At 45.5% G+C, this 22,173-nt stretch overlaps 1 protein-coding gene across 1 annotated transcript in view; it reads right to left on the reverse strand.

Annotated features, from left to right (window-relative positions):
- Window positions 1-22,173, reverse strand: part of LOC138663730 (zinc finger protein 585A-like) — a 94,418-nt gene that overhangs the window by 40,784 nt on the left and 31,461 nt on the right. The gene's annotated exons all lie outside the window — the stretch shown is intronic.

Raw genomic sequence — 22,173 nt, forward strand, 5'->3', positions numbered from 1 at the left:
AGAAAAATAGGAAAAAAACTATTTTTTAATAAAATGGTGGTGCTTCTTATAATCCATCAGTCTTATTGCTTGTCGGGGGTGGTAGCTGCGGTAAATCGACAGTCCCACCGTCGCTGCTGGAGGAGACAAGTGTGGAGCGTTGCCGCAGGCAGGGATGAGGGGGGGTTCCAAAGTGCGGTACACCGCTGCGGATGTCCCGGTGGTGGTTCTGTGCTGTGTCCCGGTGGCGGTGCTGCGCTGTGTCCCCAGTGGCGGTGCTGCACTGTGTCCACTGTCCACGGTGGCGGTGCTGCGCTGTGTCCCCGGTGCTCCTGGCGGCTCTGCTGACATTTTGCCGATAAGGTATATCCGCATTATAAGATGCACCCCCATATTCCCCGAAAATTTTTTGGGGAAAAAGTGCGTCTTATAATCCAAAAAATACGGTATACCAAATCTGTTTTGTAATTTTGAGATCTAAGCATTACATGTTCAATAATTCGATCTTCCCATTCCTGTCTCCAAGATATCTCTTGATTAGCACTAAATTACTGTAATGTTCTACTTTAAATATCAAAGGGAAAAAAAAAAGAGTTAAAGCAACATGAAATAAAAAAAACATTAGCTCCTATGTGACATTTCACCTGTATTCGCTCCATAATTTCAGTTCCTGCTGCTGAGATCACGTCACAATTAGAGCCAGTATGTGCGAGCAGTGACATGTTCCACTCAGATGCAGCTGTCAAGAGATTTTTCAGCGGTGTTTAAAAGGTTAACACCGATGGCCGAAGCTCATCACCAGAAGCATCTGTATATGCCACTTGTGGAAGGAGCTCAGCTCCTGACCCCTTGCCACACATGATCACCTCCGCAATCATGTACATTATAATGAATTAAGGGTTAAGAAATCAGATAATTTTTAACCCCTTAGTGACAGAGCCAATTTGGTACTTAATGACCGAGCCAATTTTTACAATTCTGACCACTGTCACTTTATGAGGTTATAACTCTGGAACGCTTCAACGGATCCCGCTGATTCTGAGATTGTTTTTTCATGACATATTGTACTTCATGTTAGTGGTAACATTTCTTCGATATTACTTGCGATTATTTATGAAAAAAACGGAAATATGGCGAAAATGTTTTAAATTTTGCAATTTTCAAACTTTGTATTTTTATGCCCTTAAATCAGAGAGATATGTCACAAAAATAGTTAATAAATAACATTTCCCACATGTCTACTTTACATCAGCACAATTTTGGAAACAATTTTTTTTTGTTAGGGAGTTATAAGGGTTAAAAGTTGACCAGCAATTTCTCATTTTTACAACACCATTTTTTTTAGGGACCACATCACATTTGAAGTCATTTTGAGGGGTCTATATGATAGAAAATAACGAAGTGTGACACCATTCTAAAAACTACACCCCTCAAGGTTCTCAAAACCACATTCAAGAAGTTTATTAACCCTTTACGTGCTTCACAGGAACTGAAACAATGTGGAAGGAAAAAATGAACATTTAACTTTTTTTTGCAACATTTTAATTCAGAACCATTTTTTTTTATTTTCACAAGTGTAAAAACAGAAATGTAACCATAAATTTTGTTATTCAATTTCTCTTGAATACACCAATACCCCATATGTGGGGGTAAACCACTTTTTGGGTGCACCGCAGTACTTGGAAGTGAAGGAGCGCCGTTTGACTTTTTCAATGCAGAATTGGCTGGAATTGAGATCGGACGCCATGTCACGTTTAGAGAGCTCCTGATGTGCCTAAACAGTGGAAACCCCCCACAAGTGACACCATTTTGGAAACTAGACCCCTTAAGGAACTTATCTAGGTGTGTGGTGAGCACTTTGAACCCCCAAGAGCTTCACAGAAGTTTATAACGTAGAGCCGTGAAAATAAAAAAAATCGCATTTGTTTACACAAAAATGATCTTTTCGCCCACAAATTCTTATTTTCACAAGGGTAACAGGAGAAATTAGACCACAAAAGTTATTGTGCGATTTCTCCTGAATACGTCGATACCCCATATGTGAGGGTAAACCACTGTTTGGGCGCACCGCAGAGCTTGGAAGTGAAGGAGCGCCGTTTTACTTTTTCAATGTAGAATTGGCAGGAATTGAGATTGGACGCCATGTCGTGTTTGGAGAGCCCCTGATGTGCCTAAACAGTGGAAACCCCCCACAAGTGACCCCATTTTGGAAACTAGACCCCTTAAGGAACTTATTTAAATGTGTGGTGAGCACTTTAAATCCCCAGGTGCTTCACAGAAGTTTATAACGTAGAGCCGTGAAAATAAAAAAAAAAAAAAAAATCGCATTTTTTCTACAAAAATGATCTTTTTGCCCCCAAATTTTTATTTTCACAAGGGTAACAGGAGAAATTAGACCTCAAAAGTTGTTGTGCAATTTCTCCTGAGTACGTCAATACCCCATATGTGGGGGTAAACCACTGTTTGGGCGCACTGCAGAGCTTGGAATAGAAGGAGTGCCGTTTTACTTTTTCAATGTAGAATCAGCTGGAATTTTAGATCGGACGCCATGTCGCGTTTGGAGAGCCCCTGATGTGCCTAAACAGTAGAAACCCTCCACAAGTGACCCCATTTTGGAAACTAGACCCCCCAAGGAACTTATCTAGATGTGTGGTGAGAACTTTGAATGCCCAAGTGCTTCACAGAAGTTTAGAATGCAGAGTCGTGAAAATAAAAAATATTTTTTTTCCCACAAAAAGGTTTTTTTAGCCCCCAAGTTTTTATTTTCACAAGGGTAACAAGAGAAATCGGACCCCAAAAGTTGTTGTCCAATTTGTCCTGAGTATGCTGGTACCCCATATGTGGGGGTAAACCACTGTTTGGGCGCACGGCAGAGCTCGGAAGGAAGGAGCGCCGTTTTGGAATGCAGACTTTGATAGAATGGTCTGCTGGCGTTATGTTGTGTTTGTAGAGCCCCTGATGTACCTAAACAGTAGTAACCCCCCACAAGTGACCCCATTTTGGAAACTAGACCCCCCATGGAACTTATCTAGATGTGTGGTGAGAACTTTGAATGCCCAAGTGCTTCACAGAAGTTTAGAATGCAGAGTCGTGAAAATAAAAAAATATTCTTTTCTCCACAAAAAAGATTTTGTAGCCCCCAAGTTTTTATTTTGACAAGGGTAACAGGAGAAATTGGACCCCAAAAGTTGTTGTCCAATTTATCCCGAGTACGCTGATGCCCCATATGTGGGGGTAACCCACTGTTTGGGCGCACGGCTGTATTGCCAAGTTTTTAGGACTAAAGTTCAGATACGACTTTAAAGAAGGCTACTATTTGCGATATAACACAATTTTATTTCAAAGTACAAAATTAAAGGAATAATATGATTGGATAGTATGATTGCATACACATTTGTATATTTTAAGATACAAAGTACATACAGTATAAGGATTAAATACATATAATGATTAAGAACATATAAGGATTAAATAATTAAGTACATATACTCACATCATACGTCACCAAGGAGCTTTTAAACATCATCTGTCTGGAAAATCAGAGAAGCAACACCAAGACAGAGAACCCCTGGAAAATTCTCAACACTGCACGGGCGTCCCCACTTATGCAGGTATCTCAACACTGTACATGTAAGTACAGGTACACCAGTTTATGCTTCTGTCTTAGTCATGTTTCTCTGGCCTTATATAGTGATTTGCACTATGTTACATTTGGCTTCACCCAGCCCTTCAAGTGGCCAGCTTTCAAGATAGGATGAGACCAAGATATCAGTCATACATCAGACAATGGGCCATAAACCCATAGATGCATAAAAGCCCACACGGGTTAGATAAACCCACCTCAGACAGAGGTTAAATAAACCTTACTGTTTTACAATAACAAACAAACTTAAAACAGTTTGTAAACTCAAAGGTCTTCAGACAATAAATAAACAGCTCTCAAGATTGTGTCACAATGAGCATTGTCTGTCTGTAAATGTATAGCAAGAAATGCGGCTCTGTAATAGTCAGTATATTTCAAAATGGACTCAAAATAGCCATTTTTATATTCACATTACAACGGCAGAGCTCAGAAGGAAGGGAGCACCATTTGACTTTTTGAGCGCAAAATTGGCTGTCGTGTTTGGAGACCCCCTGATGTACCTAAACAGTGGAAACCCCCCAATTCTAGCTCCAACCCTAACCCCAACACACCCCTAACCCTAATCCCAACCCGATCCATAATCCTAATCACTAACCCCAACGATAATCACAACCCTTACTCCAAAACAACCCTAATGTCAACCCTAACCATAACCCTAATCAAAACCCTAAATCCAACACACCCCTAATCCTAATCTCAACCCTAACCTCAAACCTAACCCTAATCCCAATACACCCCTAATCACAACCCTAACCTTAACCCTGATCCCAAACCTAACCCTAATCCCAAGCGTAACCCTAATGCCAACCCTAACCCTAATACCAACCCTAATCCAAACCCTAACCCTAATCCCAACTCTAACCCTAACTTTAGCCCCAACCCTAGCCCTAACCTTAGCCCTAACCCTAAGGCTACTTTCACACTTGCGTTGTTTGGCATCCGTCGCAATCGGTCGTTTTGGACAAAAAACGGATCCTGCAAATGTGCCTGCAGGATGCGTTTTTTGCCCATAGACTTGTATTGCCGATGGATCGTGACGGATGGCCACACGTCGCGTCCATCGTGCACTGGATCAGTTGTGTTTTGGCGGACCGTCGGCACAAAAAACGTTCAATGTAACGTTTTTTGGTACATTGCGTCCGCCATTTCTGACCGCGCATGCGTGGCCGTAACTCCGCCCCTCCTCCCCAGGACATAGATTGGGCAGCGGATGCGTTGAAAAACTACATCCCCTGCCCACGTTGTGCACAATTTTCACAACGTGCGTCAGTATGTCGGGCCGACGCATTGCGACGGCCCCGTACCGACGTAAGTGTGAAAGAAGCCTAACCCTAAATTTAGCCCCAACCCTAACCCTAAATTTAGCCCCAACCCTAACCCTCAATTTAGCCCAAACCCTAACCCTAAATTTAGCCCCAACCCTAACCCTAGCCCTAACCCTAGCCCTAACCCTAGGGACAGAGAATTACACATTACTTTTTTTTTTTTTTTGCGGTCGCCGGTAAACAGTTAATTACCGGCGATCGCAAAACAGGGCTCGGTAAAACCGACCCCGATCATGTTCTTTGGGGTCTCGGCTACCCCCAGCAGCCGAGACCCCAAAGAATCTGCCGGTGCCGGCCGGCGGGCGCACTGCGCCCGTCATTTTTTTGCCGGAAAAAGATGGCGGCGCCCATCGGGAGCCATGAGGAGCAGCGGGGGAGACAGGTAAGTATTGGGGGGCTACCTGGGACCCCATTTCTCTGTCCTCTGATGTGCGATCACATTGGAGGACAGAGAAATTAAAAAGAAAATCGCGTTTTGGTTTTTTTTGCGATCGCCTGTAAACAGTTAATTACCGGTGATCGCAAAAGCGGGGTCGGTAAAAACCGACCCGAATCATGTTCTCTGGGGTCTCGGCTACCCCCGGCAGCCGAGACCCCGGAGAAAATCTGACTCTGGGGGGCGCTATTTACTTTTTCCACAGCTAACGGCGCTGTGGTTTAAGTACCCTTAGCGTCCACCGTTAAAAGGCGTATCGGCGGTCGTTAAGGGGTTAATTGATGAAGATAAATAATAACATAAGTTTCCCTCCAATGGTTTACTTTAAATGAATGATTATAGCCTTTTTTGTTTAATAAAAGTTTATAAAGTATTTTCCTTGATAATTGGAGCCCTGTGACGCGATCCCAGCAGCAGGAATTGAGGATATAGAGCAAATACAGGTGAAATGTCACATAGGAGCTAATATTTTTTATGAAGAATCTGAATGAAGGTAGTTTTGAAAATTTAAGAAGACACCCAGCCTCTATACTGAAAGTGTGACACCTGGGAGAAATTTAACTTTATTTCTCCCAGGAGCTGCCGGCTTTCAGTCATACATGCATGCTATTTCGGCTACAGTCACCATTCATAGCACTGATGGTGGCAGATATAAACACACCCTGGCACTTTGACTGACAGATCGCAGAGCAGTTTCGTTTCGTTTCTTCCCTTTACTACCCTTTTATTGGAAAATGGCCAAACCCAACAAAAAAGTGCTCATTTCCAAAAAGAATGGCTTTAATAAAGCTCCTTAGTCCTAATGAAGGGAAATCTTAAAGTTTCAATATGCCATGACATTTTGGACAACTCTGTGGAAGCAGTTTTGGGAACGCCATTTTCAGTTCTCAATGGCTATGCTCCAGTGCACAAAGAAAAGGCCATAGAAGTATAGATAAGAGAGTTTGGTGCACAAGAACTTTACTGGCTGCACAGGGCCTTGATCTCAACCCCAATCAAACATCTTTGAGATAAACTAGAATGGAGATTACGAGCCCAGCCCTCTTGTCCAACAACAGCATCTGATCTCACAAATATTTTTCTGACAAAATGTATTAAAGCCAGAAAGTTGGCATTTGAAATGACTGTAGTTTTGTGTCATGTCTGATCTGCTTTATTTTTTTAACAAAATTAAACAACTGAATGAAAATCCTCCAAGGCCGGTGATTCCATAATCTTTGACAGGGGTTGTAGAACTGACAGTATGGTTAGTGTCGTTGTACTGCTGGAAGTTGAACCTACACTCCAGTCTCAACTATTTTGCAGCCTCTAACATGTTTTCCTCCAAGATTACCCTGCATTTAGTTACATCCATCTTCCCATCAACTCTGACCAACAACTCATGTCCCTACTTTAAAAAAAAACCTCTCCACAGCATGATAGTGTCACCAATGTGTATGAAGGTGCAGGTGTTTTCAGGGTCATGTACAGTATTATTTTTCCTATCACACATAGCACTCTGCATTTAGCCCAAAATGTTCTGCTTTACTCTCATCTGACCAGAACACCTACTTCCACAAGCTAGCTGTGTCTCCTTCATGGCTTTTTGCAAACTGCAAATGGGATTTCTCAGGGCTTGCTTTGAAAAATGGATTCTTGTCACTCTTCCATAAAGGCCAGATTTGTGGAGTCTTTGATAAGGTAAGTGTTTGTTACAGGACGTTCTAAGAGGAACACTTGTGCTGTGCTGCTAAGTGTACTACAAGTTCCAGACATTCTAAGCGAGGGCTCCTCAGCGGAGTGAGGGCTGTTAAGTCAGAGGATGCAGATAAGTTCATAGTTAAACGCAATATCATAGTTGTGATAACTGTGTAACTGTTGTAATTGTTGGGAATTAACTGTGTTGTATGTCTGGGGGTGGGTTTAGTTTAATTAAAAAAAAGGGGGGAAGGCTGTGATTGGTGCATGTGATCAGGTATCTGTGAGGCAAGTGTTTGTTCCAGAACTTTCTAAGAGGAAAACCTGTGCTGCTGAGTGGACTACAAGTTCCCAACACTCTAATCAAGGGCTGCTGAGCGAAGGGAGTGCTGTTAAATTCGAGGCTGCAGATAAGTCCATAGTTAAACTCAATATCATAGTTTAACACAAAAGCATAGTTTTACTAGCTTTCATTGTTTTGTTTCTTTTCTGCTTTTATCAGTATGGTTTAGCTCCATGGACAATGCCACCAGGTGTGCATCTTGTGAGATGTATGCATGCCTTGAACAGCTGTTTGAGGGTGAATATGTCTGTGCTCGATGTCAGCTAGTTCAGGGGTGTCAAACTGCATTCCTCGAGGGTTGCAAACAGGTCATGTTTTCAGGATTTCCTTGTATTGCACAGGTGATAATTTAATCACCTGCAGATAATGATTCCAGCACCTTGTGCAATGCTAAGGAAATCTTGAAAACACGCATGGTTTGAGGCCCTCGAGGAATGCAGTTTGACACCCCTGAGCTAGTTACTAGTGATGAGCGAGTATACTCGTTGCTCGGGTGATCTCCGAGTATTTGTTAGTGCCCAGAGATTTAGTTTTAGTCGCAGCAGCTGCATGATTTGCGACTGTTAGACAGCTTGATTACATGTGGGGATTCCCTAGCAACCAGGCAACCCCCACATGTACTCAGGCTGGCTAGCAGCTGTAAATCATGCAGCTGCATCAACAAAAACTAAATTTCCGAGCACTAACAAATACTCGGAGATCACCCGAGCAACGAGTATACTCGCTCATCACTTGTAGCTACATGTTTAGAAGCCCAGGTAATGAATCTAAATGTGCAGCTTGAAACACTCAGGAGCATTGCAAACCTAGAGAGCAGATTAGCGCCCACTGAGCTTGCGCTGGCTGGGGCCAGTGATACGGAGGAGGGTGGAAGATCAGGAGGAGGGTGGAAGATCAGGACAGAGAAGTACGCAGCTGGGTATGTTACAAGAAGGGGTAGGGGGAAAAGTGCCAGGGAGCCCAGTCCTAATCTGGCACAACCTAGTAAATATGCCTGTTTGGCTGATATTAGGAATGCAAGCCTAAGACTGGGATCACTGCAGCAGGACGTTGCACCTGGCAACCAGGAAAACGACTTCTATAGGAAGGATGAAAATAGGAGTGCAGCAAAGGCCAGACAGATGTTGGTGATAGGGGACTCAATAATTAGGTGGACAGACAGGGTCATCTGCCACTGAGACCGTGAATGCCAAACAGTGTGTTGTCTACTGGGTGCTTGGGTTCGACATAATGAAGATCGGATAGACAGATTGCTGGGTGGGGCTGGGAAAAACCCAGTGGTCATGTTACACATCGGTACCAATGACAAAGTTAGAGGAAGGTGGAAGGTCCTTAACAATGATTACAGGGAACTAAGAGAGAAGCTGAAAGCCAGGATCTCCAAGGTGGTGTTTTCAGAAATACTGCCAGTGCCACGAGCATCACTAGATAGGCAGCTGGAGCTTAGGGAGATAAATAAGTGGCTTAGAAATTTGTGCTGGAAAGAAGGGTTTGTGTTCTTGGAGAACTGGGCCGACTTTTGTGACAGCTACAGGCTCTACGGTAGGGAACGGCTGCACCTCAATGGGGAGGGTGCAGCTGTGCTTGTGTAAAAATGGTAAGACGGATGGAGGAGCTTTTAAACTAGGATCTGGGGGAGGGAGGGTAGTTGTGCTAATAAGGGGATAGATAAGAGTAGACAGACAGAGGCAGGCAGTAGGAGTAAATGAAGATTTAGGGGGCTGGGATATGCAAGGAAAGGAGGGAGCTGAGTAGGAGTAACAAATTTGCTAGTAATATTAAATGTCTGCTGGCAAATGCAAGAAGCCTAGCAAACAAAATGGATGAACTGGAGACTCTTATGAAGGTCACAGAATACAATGTGGTGGGCATTAAAGAAACCTGGCTTGAGGAGAGCTATGAATGGGTAACAAATGTAGAGAGTTACACTAGTTTTAGAAAGGACAGGAAAGATAAAAAAAGGATGGAGGGGTGTGCATCTTCGTAAAAATCCACATTAAAACCTGTACTCAATGTAGACATTGGGGGGAGTTACTATGGGTAAATGTACATGGGGATGGCAATAATGGAACGCTGCTAATTGGAGTTTGCTACAAGCCTCCTAATATAGCTGAACAGGTAGAGGATGAAATGCTGCAACAAATTAGAAGGGCAGCAAACCATCAAACAGTAACAGGGTTCTGATAATGGAGGATTTTAACTATCCAGACATTCATTGAGACATAGAATCTTCTAGTTCGTTGTGCTAAAAGCTACAATTTCTTATCCACAATTCAGGACAATAGCCTCTCTCAGCTGGTTGATGAACCAATCAGGGGAGGTAATCTGCTGGATCTGGTTTTGCCAAAAAGACCACATACAAATTCAGATCTACAGGTCAGGAAGCTTTTGGAAAGCAGTAACCATATCATGGTACAGTTGTGCTCAAAAGTTTACAAACCCAGGTAGAATTTTTGCTTTCTTGGCCTTTTTTCAGAGAATATGAATGATAGCACCAAAAAATTACACACAGGGAGACTCCATTTACTAATGATGTGACTTCTGGCGGTAATCGGTCACTCAGAATTTTACGTAGGGGTATGAGATGACGGGCTGAAAACAGATACACGTCACAATTTTTAAATTTATATTTGAAAAATAATTAGAAAACCATCTATTATTTCCTTTACACTTCACAAATATTTATCGTATTTTTTGGACTATAAGACACTTTTTTTCCACCAAGAATTTGCAGAAAAATGGGGGGTGCGTCTTAAAGTTCAGATGAATCGCCTGTAGATGGGAAGGTGGGGAGAGGCAGCGTCGGAACAGCGGGTCATAGGAGGCAGAGCCACCTGCTGGCTAAACCCTATGCTCGCTGCTAAAAAGAAATTAATATTCACTGCTCCCCACGCCCATAGTCTCTTCCACCTCTATGTACTGAATTCGGCACCGAGAGCTGGGAGGGACTATGGGGTTGGAGATCAGTGAATATTCATTTTCTTTAATAGCAGGCACACATGATCACCCAGCGGCCAGATGACCAAATGTGCCCGCTACTAAGGGGAATGAATATTCACTGCTCTCATTGCCTATGGAAATGGAGAGCAGTGAATATTCATTCCCTTTAGTAGGGGCACACGTGATCGCCCGGCTGCTGCAGTAAGCCGTGGCTGCGGCCACTATGCCCGCTATTAAAGAGAAACTAATATTCACTGCTCCATACGCCCATAGTCCCGGGTGCGGGGAGCATTTAATATTCTGGCAGCTGTCCTCGGCTTGTAAACAGAGCATGATGTCCCTGCCATGAGCTGATTACAAGCATAAATCAGTTGCTGGCATCAGAGCAGGACGCTGCAAAAGAACGCAGGAAAAGTAAGTAGAATGGTTTATGTTTTTCTCACGGGGGTCATGAATACCATTATGAGGATCAGGGCCATGCATACCAGGATGGTGATGAGGGGGCCATGCATACCAGGATGGTGATGAGGGGGCCTTGCATACCAGGATGGTGATGAGGCGCCATGCATACTAGGATGGTGATGAGGGAGTCATGCATACCAGGAGGGTGATGAGTGGGCCATGCATACCACGATGGTGATGAGGGAGCCATGCATACCACGATGGTGATGAGGGGGCCATGCATACCAAGATGGTGATGAGGGGGCCCATGCATACCAGGATGGTGATGAGGGAGTCATGCATACCCGGATAGGGATGAGGGGGCCATGCATACCAGGATAGGGATGAGGGGGCCTTGCATACCAGAAGAACATGGACATTGGTGAACCTTTCCAAAAGTAGCTGGCCAACCAAAACTACCCCAACAGCGCAGCAACGGCTCATACAAGAGGTCACAAAAGACCCCACAACAACGTCCAAAGAACTGCAGGCCTCACTTGCCTCAGTTAAAGGGAACCTGTCACCTGAATTTGGCGGGACCAGTTTTGGGTCATATAGGCGGAGTTTTCAGGTGTTTGATTCACCCTTTCCTTACCCGCTGGCTGCATGCTGGCCGCAATATTGGATTGAAGTTCATTCTCTGTCCTCCGTAGTACACGCCTGTGCAAGGTAATCTTGCTTTGCGCAGGCGTGTACTACGGAGGACAGAGAATGAACTTCAATCCAATATTTCGGCCAGCATGCAGCCAGCGGGTAAGGAAAGGGTGAATCAAACACCTGAAAACTCCGCCCATATGACCCAAAACTGGTCCCGCCAAATTCAGGTGACAGGTTCCCTTTAAGGTCAGTGTTTATGACCCCACCATAAGAAAGAAACTGGGCAAAAATGGTCAGCATGGCAGAGTTCCAAGACAAAAACCAGTCAGAAATATGAACATAAAGGCTTGTCTCAGTTTGCCAGACAACATGTTGATTATCCCCAAAACATTTTGGAGAATACTCTGTGGGCGGAAGAGACAAAAGCTTAACCATTACATCTGGTTTAAAAGTAACACAGCATTTCAGAAAAGAAATACCATCATACCAAGAGTAAAATATGGTGGCGGTAATGTGATGGTCTGGGGCACCTAGAAGACTTGCTGTGGTAAAAAACTCCTGAAGGGAGGGAGAGAGGGAGAGGGGGAGAGAGGGAGAGGGAGAGAGAGAGAGACACACTTTTCCCCGGGTTGGAATATGCTCCCATGCATGCTCAGAAGTAAGAATTGCATCAGTCACTGGATTCCTGAGTTGCACAGTGTGCGCAGGATCCAGTGTCCATAGGCTCCCATTCTGTGGAACGACGTATGCTCCAGGAGGCGTCGGGGAACGTTTTTCCACTGCAGCAAACTTTTCATGAAATGTTTTTTGGGAAAAGACGGGCAGTCAAATTCCACAGGATCCAGTGCACGGCGGACGAAACATGTGGCCATCCTGTTGAGATACGTCGCTAATACAAGTCTATGAGAAAATGCAGGATCCTGCAAATTTTTTTGCAGTATCCTGTTTTCTCAAAAAAACGACGTATCTCGACGGGACTACAAAGACGGAAGTGTGAAAGAGGCCCAAGGTTGGCCGAACAAGTTATTAGGTTTATGGGGCAATCACTTTTTCACACAGGGCCCTGCAGGTTTGGATTTCTTTTCCTTTAATAAAGACCTTCATTTAAAAGCTGCATGTTGTGTTTACTTGTGTTATTTTTGTCTAATATTTAAATTTGTTTGGTGATCTGAAACATTTAAGTGCGACAATCATGTAAAAGAATAGGAAATCAGAAAGGGGCAAACACTTTTTCACACCACTGTATGCTAAGAAAATACAGTTGAAAAAAACAATACAAAGCCTAAAAAATTCAAACAAAGTTAGTGCTACAAGTAAATGCGTAGAATATCACTTATTGAACAGTACTAGAGGAAACACATACAGGGACTGAATTCATTCCTTACATACAGATATCGTATTTTTCGGACTATAAGGCGCAATTTTTCCCAAAAAAATTTGGGAGGATAATGGGGGGTGCGTCTTACCGGGGGGTTGTGGCAGTGCAGAGGTGTGGCGATGCTTCGGCAGTGGGCGGTGCGGAGTGTACCTGAGTAGGCTCCTTTCCTCAGGATGCCGGCAGCAGAAATGTGACGACGCCGTGGCCCGGTGTCCATGGTGAGCAGAGTCGAGTGCATCACAGGTTTCCCTGCGGTCATCTTCCTGAAGCCGTGGGCCGCCAGAGGCTTCAGGAAAATGGCCGCTGGAGGCCGCGCGAGCGCAGATTGATATCTCTTGGCTTCAGGAAAATGGCTGCCGAGATCTCCATGCTCCTGCTCCATGCTCTGCCTCACCGCCGACACAGGACCCGCAGCATCGCACCTGGGACAGCAGCATTGAACCACTTCTGCTGCTGCAGGCTTCCTGAGGAAGGGACCATGCCTTCTGTGACCCCGTTGTACCAATGCCGGCCCTCAGGTAAGATACCTTATAATAATAATAATTTTATTTCTATAGCGCCAACATATTCTGCAGCACTTAACATTTTACAGGGGACTTGTACAGACAATAGACATTAAGCATAATTTAAAATTCAAACAGGCCCCTATCTTATAAAAATCTTTTTTTCTGCTATTCTGCACCCCAAAATTTGGGGTGTGTCTTATGGTCAGGTGCGTCTTATTTATAGTCCGAAAAAAGGTAATTACAGGCCGTGTGTATTTAGTCCTGTCTATTACCTGGTGATGTGAGGGTTTGGGGAACCTCCATCATGACGTCTTTGTACAGATCTTTGTGTCCTTCTAAATACTCCCACTCCTCCATGGAGAAATAGACGGAGACATCCTGACACCTTATAGGAACCTGACACATACAATGATACCGTCATTACCCCTGATCCCTTCATAGCATTACTATACAATGTCCCAGCATTCCCACCAGTGTCACCTCTCCAGTCAGCAGCTCAACCATCTTGTAGGTAAGTTCTAGGATCTTCTGGTCATTGATGTCCTCATGTATCAGGGGGTGAGGTGAAGGCCCAGTGATTGGACTCAGGGGTCTTTCCCATCCCTCAGACTCAGGGTCCTGACAGAGCTCATTAGAGGTCTTCTTCACTATTGTGTAATCCTGTTTATGGAGCGACACATTAATAAATCTCACTACAGATATTTCCAGAGTCCTCACCTCTCCAGTTCTGTCCATCTGTTATTCCCATAGATAAGAATGATGTAATGTGATGTCATCAGAATCTCTCACCTCTCCAGTAAGCCTGAAGAGGATCTCTAGGGTGAGTTGTAATATCATCTCCTCCATCTTATCCCTGTCCTTGTCCATCTTAAACAGATGAGTCAGGAAATGTTTCCACTGAGATGATCCGATATTGTAAAGACCTAAATGGGGAGAAAATGAGCAGATGTAAAATCATTAGAGAATTTCATGGAGACTGGAGAGGGGGAAGTCTAGTGAGGAGGAGGCCAATTAATAGAGCATTATATTAGTCCAGGTGGGAGTGGATCAGGGCAACAGTGAGGGTTTTTGTTGTTTCCATGGTGAGAAAAGGGCGGATTATAGAGATGTTCTTTAGGTGTAAGCAGCACAAGTGGGCAAGAGATTGTATATGGGAAGTGAAGGAGAGATTGGTGTCAAACGTAACACCCAGGCAACGCGCCTGCTGCCGGGGTGTTATTATGGTGCCACCCACGGAGAGGGAAATGTCAGATTTAGGTAGGCTAGTTGATGGAGCAGAAGAAGTTCAGTTTTGGAGAGGTTGAGCTTCAGATAGAGGGTGGACATGATGTCAGAGACTGCGGACAGACAGTCACTGGACTTCTGTAGTAGAGCAGGAGTAAGGTCAGGAGATGATGTATATAGTTGTGTGTCATCGCAATAAGGATGGTACTGAAAGCCAAATCTGCTGATGGTCTGTCTAATTGGGGCCGTGGGGCCCACGGACTGGGACCTGAGGTACCCCGACTGTGAGAGTGAGAGGAAGAGGAGATGAAGTGGAGCCAATGAACAGAACACTCACTGAAGGAGCGGTCAGAAAGATCGGATGAGAACCAGGAGAGGGCAGTATCCTTAATGCCTAGTGACTGGAGCCTAGAGAGTAGGAGATTGTGGTCAACAGTGTCAAAAGCTGCAGAGAGGTCGAGAAAAATTAGCAGAGAGTGGTCACCGATACACTTTGCTGTTAGAAGGTCATTGGTCACTTTGATGACTACAGTTTCTGTCGAATGTAGGGGGTGGAAACCGGACTGTGAAGGGTCTAGGAGGGAGTGAGTGGAGAGGTAACGGGCAAGACGGGTGTAGACCAGGCACTCCAAGAGTTTAGAGATGAAGGGGAGGTTGGAGACTGCTCTGTAGTTATTTGTGCAGGATGGCTCGAGAGAGGGTTTCTTTGATAAGTAATGGAGTAATGATAAAGTATTTGAAGGAGGGTGGGAAGATGCCCGAGAAGAGGGAGAGATTAAAGATTGTAGTTAAGTGAGTTGTGACGACCGGAGAGACTGGAGGAGATGTGAGGGAATGGGGTCAGTAGTGCATGTAGTCAGACGAGAAGAAGAGAGGAGCCTGGAGACTTCTTCTGTGATGGGATCAAATGTGGAGAGTGAGCCAGGGGAAATGCAGGGAGGGATGGGAGTCACAGCACTTAGTGGCTGGGAGCAGATTTCCTGTTGAATATTATCTATTTTCTCTAAAAAGTGGGAGGCCAGGTCATCAGCACAAATGTGTGTGATAGAGGCTTATGCTTTTGGCCTGAGGAGGGAGTGAAAGGTGTCAAAAAGATTCTTGGGATTGTTGGATAGTGAGGAGATCAGGGTGGTATAGTAGGTCTGTTTGGCGAGGTGAAGGGCAGAGTTATAGGTTCTTAACATACCATATTTTTCGGATTATAAGACGCACCCCAAGGAAAAAAAATACAAATGTTTTGTTTTAATAAAATGGTGGTTCTTCTTATAATCCATTGCTTACTGGGTGTGGTGACTGCAGTGAAGCGGGGTCCCAGGGTCGCTGCTTGAGGTGCAGGATAGGATGAGGGGTGTTCCAATGTGTGGCGCGCCTTAGCGGGCTCCCAGTAACAAAAACTGTTACGTTACAGCTTTTTTCAACACCTGCCTAAAACTTATTTACAGTGATACATATGCCCAGAGGCTGCCCCCTGTTGTCAGCTGCAATCTGTGAGGGAATCCAGGCAACTGTGTATTACTCTAAAGCAGTATTTCCCAAACTCTAGTCCTCACGGACCCCAACCGGTCATGCTTTCAGGATTTCCATAGTGCTGCACAAGTGAGAGAACTCCTGATACTTCCATCACATGCGCAATACTAAGGAACTCTTGAAAACATGACCTGTTGGGGTCAGTGAGGACTGGAGTTTGCAAAACACTGCTCTAAAGAGTCACCACAGTTCTCACTGAAATTGGTAACCTGTCCATGTCACATAGTAAAAAAAACACGTACTAGATCCTCCAAATAGAAAGATGCACTTTGCTCCAGGTACCTGCTGTGGCATTAGCTGCGGGTGTCTCCGATGCTACGGGGGGGTGCAGCGCCCCAGAGACCTGGTCATTGCAGTATGATGCTCTGCCGCTAAGGGGAGTGATGGTACATCTGATGGCACTAAAGGAGTTCTTCTGACCAGGTATCACCAGCACACATTACACTTCACACTCCGGCCACTAGGGGGAGAAAAAGGCTTTATTTATTGGGCCACTCCTCACACTGGTAAAACTAGGGGTTGGATAGGAAGTTAGTTAGAAGCTGACTGGGTTGGATTCAGGCAACATCCCGTGGCAGGGGGTGTTGCAGGGAGAAGATTCAGGGGGGTCCATGTCAGGCGTGGGAACCTGGCAGGTACCTAGCGACTAGAACAGAACGTTACGGAACTGCACCTGCACACCCCGCGGCGGTATCCTAAGAAAGAGACACGAAGGGAAGGATATTGTGGACAGTGAGAAACGAGATCAAGCACAAAAGAGAGCCAGTAGGAGTCGTGCCCAGAGAACGGCAACATCCTACTGAGGCGCGTAGCCGGTGGCCGGAACACCGAGGAAGTAACTGACTCTATGCCTTACTTCAAACTCCGCAGGACAGTTAATTATAGGTTGGCTGTCTACCTTATATCACCTAAGCAGACATAGGGGGCAACGCGTGGAGAGGGGCGTCTCTAGGGTCCCGGAAGAACTCCGAACCTTCCCGTCAAACGGGTGCGTCCTAGCCATAATATACCTGGGGGACAGAGAACTAGAAAGAATTGGAACGAATTAGAAAGAATAGAAGTTGTGAGGACTATCCCGAATGTTCAGCACGGAAGCACTACAACACAAGTAGGTAGGCAACGATTTCTAGTGGTAGGCAACGATTTCCACCTGCAAAGGGAACTCTGGATGTGCCTTTGGACCGGCCGGTCTCAGACAGCCCTGTTAACTCTTTGCTCTGGATTGAGGATCCTGAAGTCTTCAGTAAAGCGGTAAAGAGACTGCAAACGTGTGTCCTTGTTATTGTTTGCACCTCACACCATCACCATCCACTTTACTGGGAAGCCCTGGGGACATACTTCACCTGTGGGAAGGTATACCATCTAGCTGCCATTCCATCACCCCAGCGGACCCCAAGCAGCGTCGGTCGCCCTGACCAAACACCACAAATAAATATATTTACACCGCACACTCTAATGACAACGTGTGGTTTTTACTTGAATATTTATTAATCAAAATAAATTTAGATAAGGGAGCGAAACAGAAATATAATGCTGGAAGCGATATATAAAGCAAACGTTTCGGCTCACCCAGAGCCTTATTCATTGAATCGCTTATCCACAATAAGGAGTGATGTGAAGCGGAAAGGATAGAGATCCCTCAGTGCCAAGAGACGGCTATGGCTGAGATAATGATCCTATGTCCTTGAGGGTGATAACCCAGGAATAATATGGTAACCTGCAGAGTGGTTGATGTGAGCGGCGCTCCCGCGCCTTGCTAAAGTCAGCAGCTGCTGACTTTAGCAAGGCGCGGGAGCGCCGCTCACATCAACCACTCTGCAGGTTACCATATTATTCCTGGGTTATCACCCTCAAGGACATAGGATCATTATCTCAGCCATAGCCGTCTCTTGGCACTGAGGGATCTCTATCCTTTCCGCTTCACATCACTCCTTATTGTGGATAAGCGATTCAATGAATAAGGCTCTGGGTGAGCCGAAACGTTTGCTTTATATATCGCTTCCAGCATTATATTTCTGTTTCGCTCCCTTATCTAAATTTATTTTGATTAATAAATATTCAAGTAAAAACCACACATTGTCATTAGAGTGTGCGGTGTAAATATATTTACTAGTATATAGGATCATCTGATCCACTACACCAGCACCTCGTAATTTTGACTGAGGGCACGCCATTACTATATCCCAAACACCACAGGTGGCGTCACGAAACCTTGACAAACTATCATCACCCCTTTTATTGGACGCCCCTTAGCAGGGTCACGGACCGGGTCCAGCCACCGTGACAACCCCTGAACTGAGAAAGGACCGGTACTGAGTAACCTGTGGCCCTGTGTCTGGGGGCGCTCCAGGTGTCTCTGGCACTGTTGGCGGTGCCACGGGGTGTCGGGCACTACGGGTTGTCAGTGCTCATGCTGGTCTCCGGTGGAGCCCGGCAGTTCCATGGGTTTCCACCTGTGCGGTGGACTCCGGGAAAATGGCCGCCGGGGACGGCGCATGTGCAAATGGAGATCTTGGGAGATGAGATCTCAGCACTGAAATCTCATCTCCCGAGATCTCGGCGGCCATTTTCCCGGAGTCCATCGCACAGGAGGAAACCAGCATGAGCACCACCGGGCAGCACTGCTTGACACCCCCGCAGCACCGCACACCACCCGCAGCGCCGGAGACCCCCATGGAACCGCCAGCTGCGCCGGACACTCCCTCATCCAGCCTGTGGCCTGCAGCAACGCTACTGGGTATTATAAGACGCACCCCCATTTCCCCCCCCAAGTTTGGGGGAAAAAAGTGTGTCTTATAATCTGAAAAATATGGTAAATTTGAAGTCGATGGAGTCTTCTGGTATGCGAGTTTTCCTCCAGAACCGTTCAGCACTTCTAGAGCATTGCTGGAGAAGACGAGTTTGCGATGTGAGCTAGGGCTGTTTTACCCTATGCTGTGCATTTCAAGCTCTTTAAGCACTTAGAAAGCCTCAGTATTGTTTGTCCATCATAGTCGAAGATGACCATGACTTCAGGGTTTCGAGGAGGATAGGTGGCTGTGGGTCCTGAGGTCACTGATGAGGGGAAACCGAGTTGTGAAGGCTCACCCACTTCCAAGATATAAGTAAGTAGATATAGCTCTCTATCTTTTTGCCTCAAAGAGTCTCCTATCTTCAGCTGCACTTACTCCTGAAGTGATCCTGACTCACCAAGTTGCACGTACTCCTGAGGTGATCCTGACATGCCAAGGTGTACCAGGGCAATCTTCTCCCATTAGTTGATGTCAACTCCCAGGTTTTTGAGGGATGCTTTAAGGCAGTCTTTGTAATGTTTCGTCTACCTCCCGACTGTTCGCTTTTCCTGACATAGTTCTCCGTACAGCAGTTGTTTAGGAAAACGACTCTGGCATTCTAACCACATGTCCAGCCCACCTGGCTTGGGAGTTCAGGAGTGTGTAAACACTACAGAGCCCAGCTTGTTCCAGGATTGCCGTGTCGGAGACATTGTCTTGCTTCCGGATTTGGTGAATTCTGCGGAGGCAACACAGGTGAAAGTGATTGATCCATTTCACATTTCGGCTGTAGACAGTCCAGATCTCGCTGGCATAGACAAGTTTAGACCTTAGCTTGGTTGTAAGGCTGAGTAACTTTCCGTTCGCAGACATTCTACGCATTCTCCCAAAGACAGCGTTGGCTTTGGCAATTTTGTTGTTGACCTCAGCATCCATGGTCACTAAATGGGAGCGTGTGCTGCTCAGGAAGATGAAGTTGTTGGCCGACTTGAGATTGTGATCCTTCACCGTAATGAGTGACTCCTCGTATTGTTTTCCTGGAGTAGGTTGGTGCATAACTTCAGGCTTTCTAGTATTGATAATAAGACCAAAGTTGTCGCAAGCTTATGAAAAAACGCCCATGTCATACTGCATCTGTTGTTCTGTGCTGGCGATGAGAGCACAGTCATCAGCAAACAAAAAGTCACAGATTAGGCTGGGTTCATACTGCGCTCTGGCAGTCCGTTAGATGGATTGCGTTACACCACGGCATAACGCGGTGTAACGCAGTCCGTTAACGCTGCCATTAACCTCTATTTCGGGTTCATCGCCAACGCATGCCATAATAGGTGTGCGCTAGCGATGTGCCGTCATTGAGTGACGGACCCTCGGATGCAGGCTGCAGCGTTTTCGGGTCCGTCACAGCTAGTGCAGATAGAGCATCTGCTAGCTCTATCTGCGCTAGCATTTCGGCACTTAACACATGCCTTGAACGGGCTGCTTTAACGCAATGTGAACCTAGCCTAACAGTCTCATGCACCTTTGTAACAGCCTTCAATCACGATGCTGAAGTTGGTTTCTTATTAGTGATGAGCGAATATACTCGTTACTCGAGATTTCTAGAGCATGCTCGGATGTCCTCCGAGTATTTTTTAGTGCTCGGAGATTTAGTTTTTCTTGCCGCAGTTGAATGATTTACATCTGTTAGCCAGCATAAGTACATGTGGGGATTCCCTAGCAACCAGGCAACCCTCACATGTACTTATGCTGGCTAACAGATGTAAATCATTCAGCTGCGGCAAGAAAAACTAAATCTCCGAGCACTAAAAAAATACTCAGAGGACCCCCGAGCATGCTCGAGAAATCTCGAGTATATTCGCTCATCACTATAATTCTTATTCATCAGTTTCTTATTCTGCAATTTTTTCTTTTCTGTTTTTTATAAGCTTAACAACAAAAAAATAAACATCACAATAAAAACATACAATACAGCCAGGTGCCCTGATGTGAACACACTTAAAAACAGCTACAAAAATTATAAAACTGGCACAAAAATGGGCATCAAAGTGGGCACCGAAGGGTGTTAATGAAAGGGTTAAATGACTTTAGGCCACTGATATCACACTGCAGACATATAGAACAGGGAGCCCCACATCAAAACCAGGTCTCTCCAGCCTGGCCCAAATGGGTTAATCAGAACTGGCATTAAAGTGGGCAGTCGATTTTGGCCATTTGAATAAGTAATGTTTTTAAAGGGTTAAATGACTTTTGGCCACTGATCTCCCCCCCTTACATACATCGTGATGGCCCACATCAAACCCTGGTCACTACAGCCTTGCCCAAATGGGTTCTGGGCATCAGAATTGGCATCTAAGTGGGCAAACAGCCCATTTTCACAGATTTGAATAAGTAACTGGAGTTTGAGGGTATGTTTCCACAGTCTGGATTGGCAGCGCTTTGGACGCAGCTCAGTCCAATGCGCTGCCGACTTTTGTATGTGCGGTGATTCTGCATGGGTTCATTGAACCATGAGAAATCACCGCATCCTATACATAGGACGGTGATATTTATCTTGAGGAGACTGAGCATCTCCGCAAGATAAATAGACATACTGCGGTCTAGAAAGACGTGCCACATGTCCGGTTATGCTGGGAAGCTGGGGCCGTCTCTGCACACATAGTGGAGATGGGATTTCATAAAGTCCCATCAACTATGCTGTAACATCTGGACATTGTGACTGTACGCAGCGTCCAATCCGCAGCGAATACTGACCGTGGAAACATACCCTAAAGAGTTAAATGATTTTGGGCCAACATTATTTAACCCCTTAAAAACATCAGTTACTTATTCAAATCTGTGAAAATTGACTGTCTGCCCACTTTGATGCCAGTTCTGATGCCCAGAACCCATTTGAGCCAGGCTAGAGGGACCTGGGTTTGATGCAGGGCATCACTGTCTGTGTATTCTTAGTGTGAGATCAGTGGGCCAAAGTCATTTAACCCTTTCATTAACGCCCTTACAGTCAATCCCACGGCGTAATCCACATCTGGGGGATATACAGTTTACAACCGGGAGCGGTGCTAATGCTACCACCATGGCTGTAAACCACTGATGAATGAATGAGAAGCTGCCAGCGTCAGCATCAGTGATGTCACTGCAGCCTCCCAGCCTGACCTGTGATGAACTCGGCAATGTGGGAAAATGAACTGTCACTTCCCCACGCTCAAGAGTTCACCTTGGGTCAGACTGGGAGGCTGCGCTGACGTCACTGATGCCGACACCAGCAGCTTCTCATTCATTCCTCAGTGGTTTACAGCCGGGCCGGTAGGATTAGCACCGCTCCCGGTTGTAAACTATCCCCAGATATGGATGACGCCATGGGACTGACTGTACGCCAGACAGGTATG

The sequence above is a fragment of the Ranitomeya imitator genome, chromosome 2 (genome assembly GCF_032444005.1).
Source record: "Ranitomeya imitator isolate aRanImi1 chromosome 2, aRanImi1.pri, whole genome shotgun sequence".
In the NCBI taxonomy this organism is placed as follows: domain Eukaryota; kingdom Metazoa; phylum Chordata; class Amphibia; order Anura; family Dendrobatidae; genus Ranitomeya; species Ranitomeya imitator.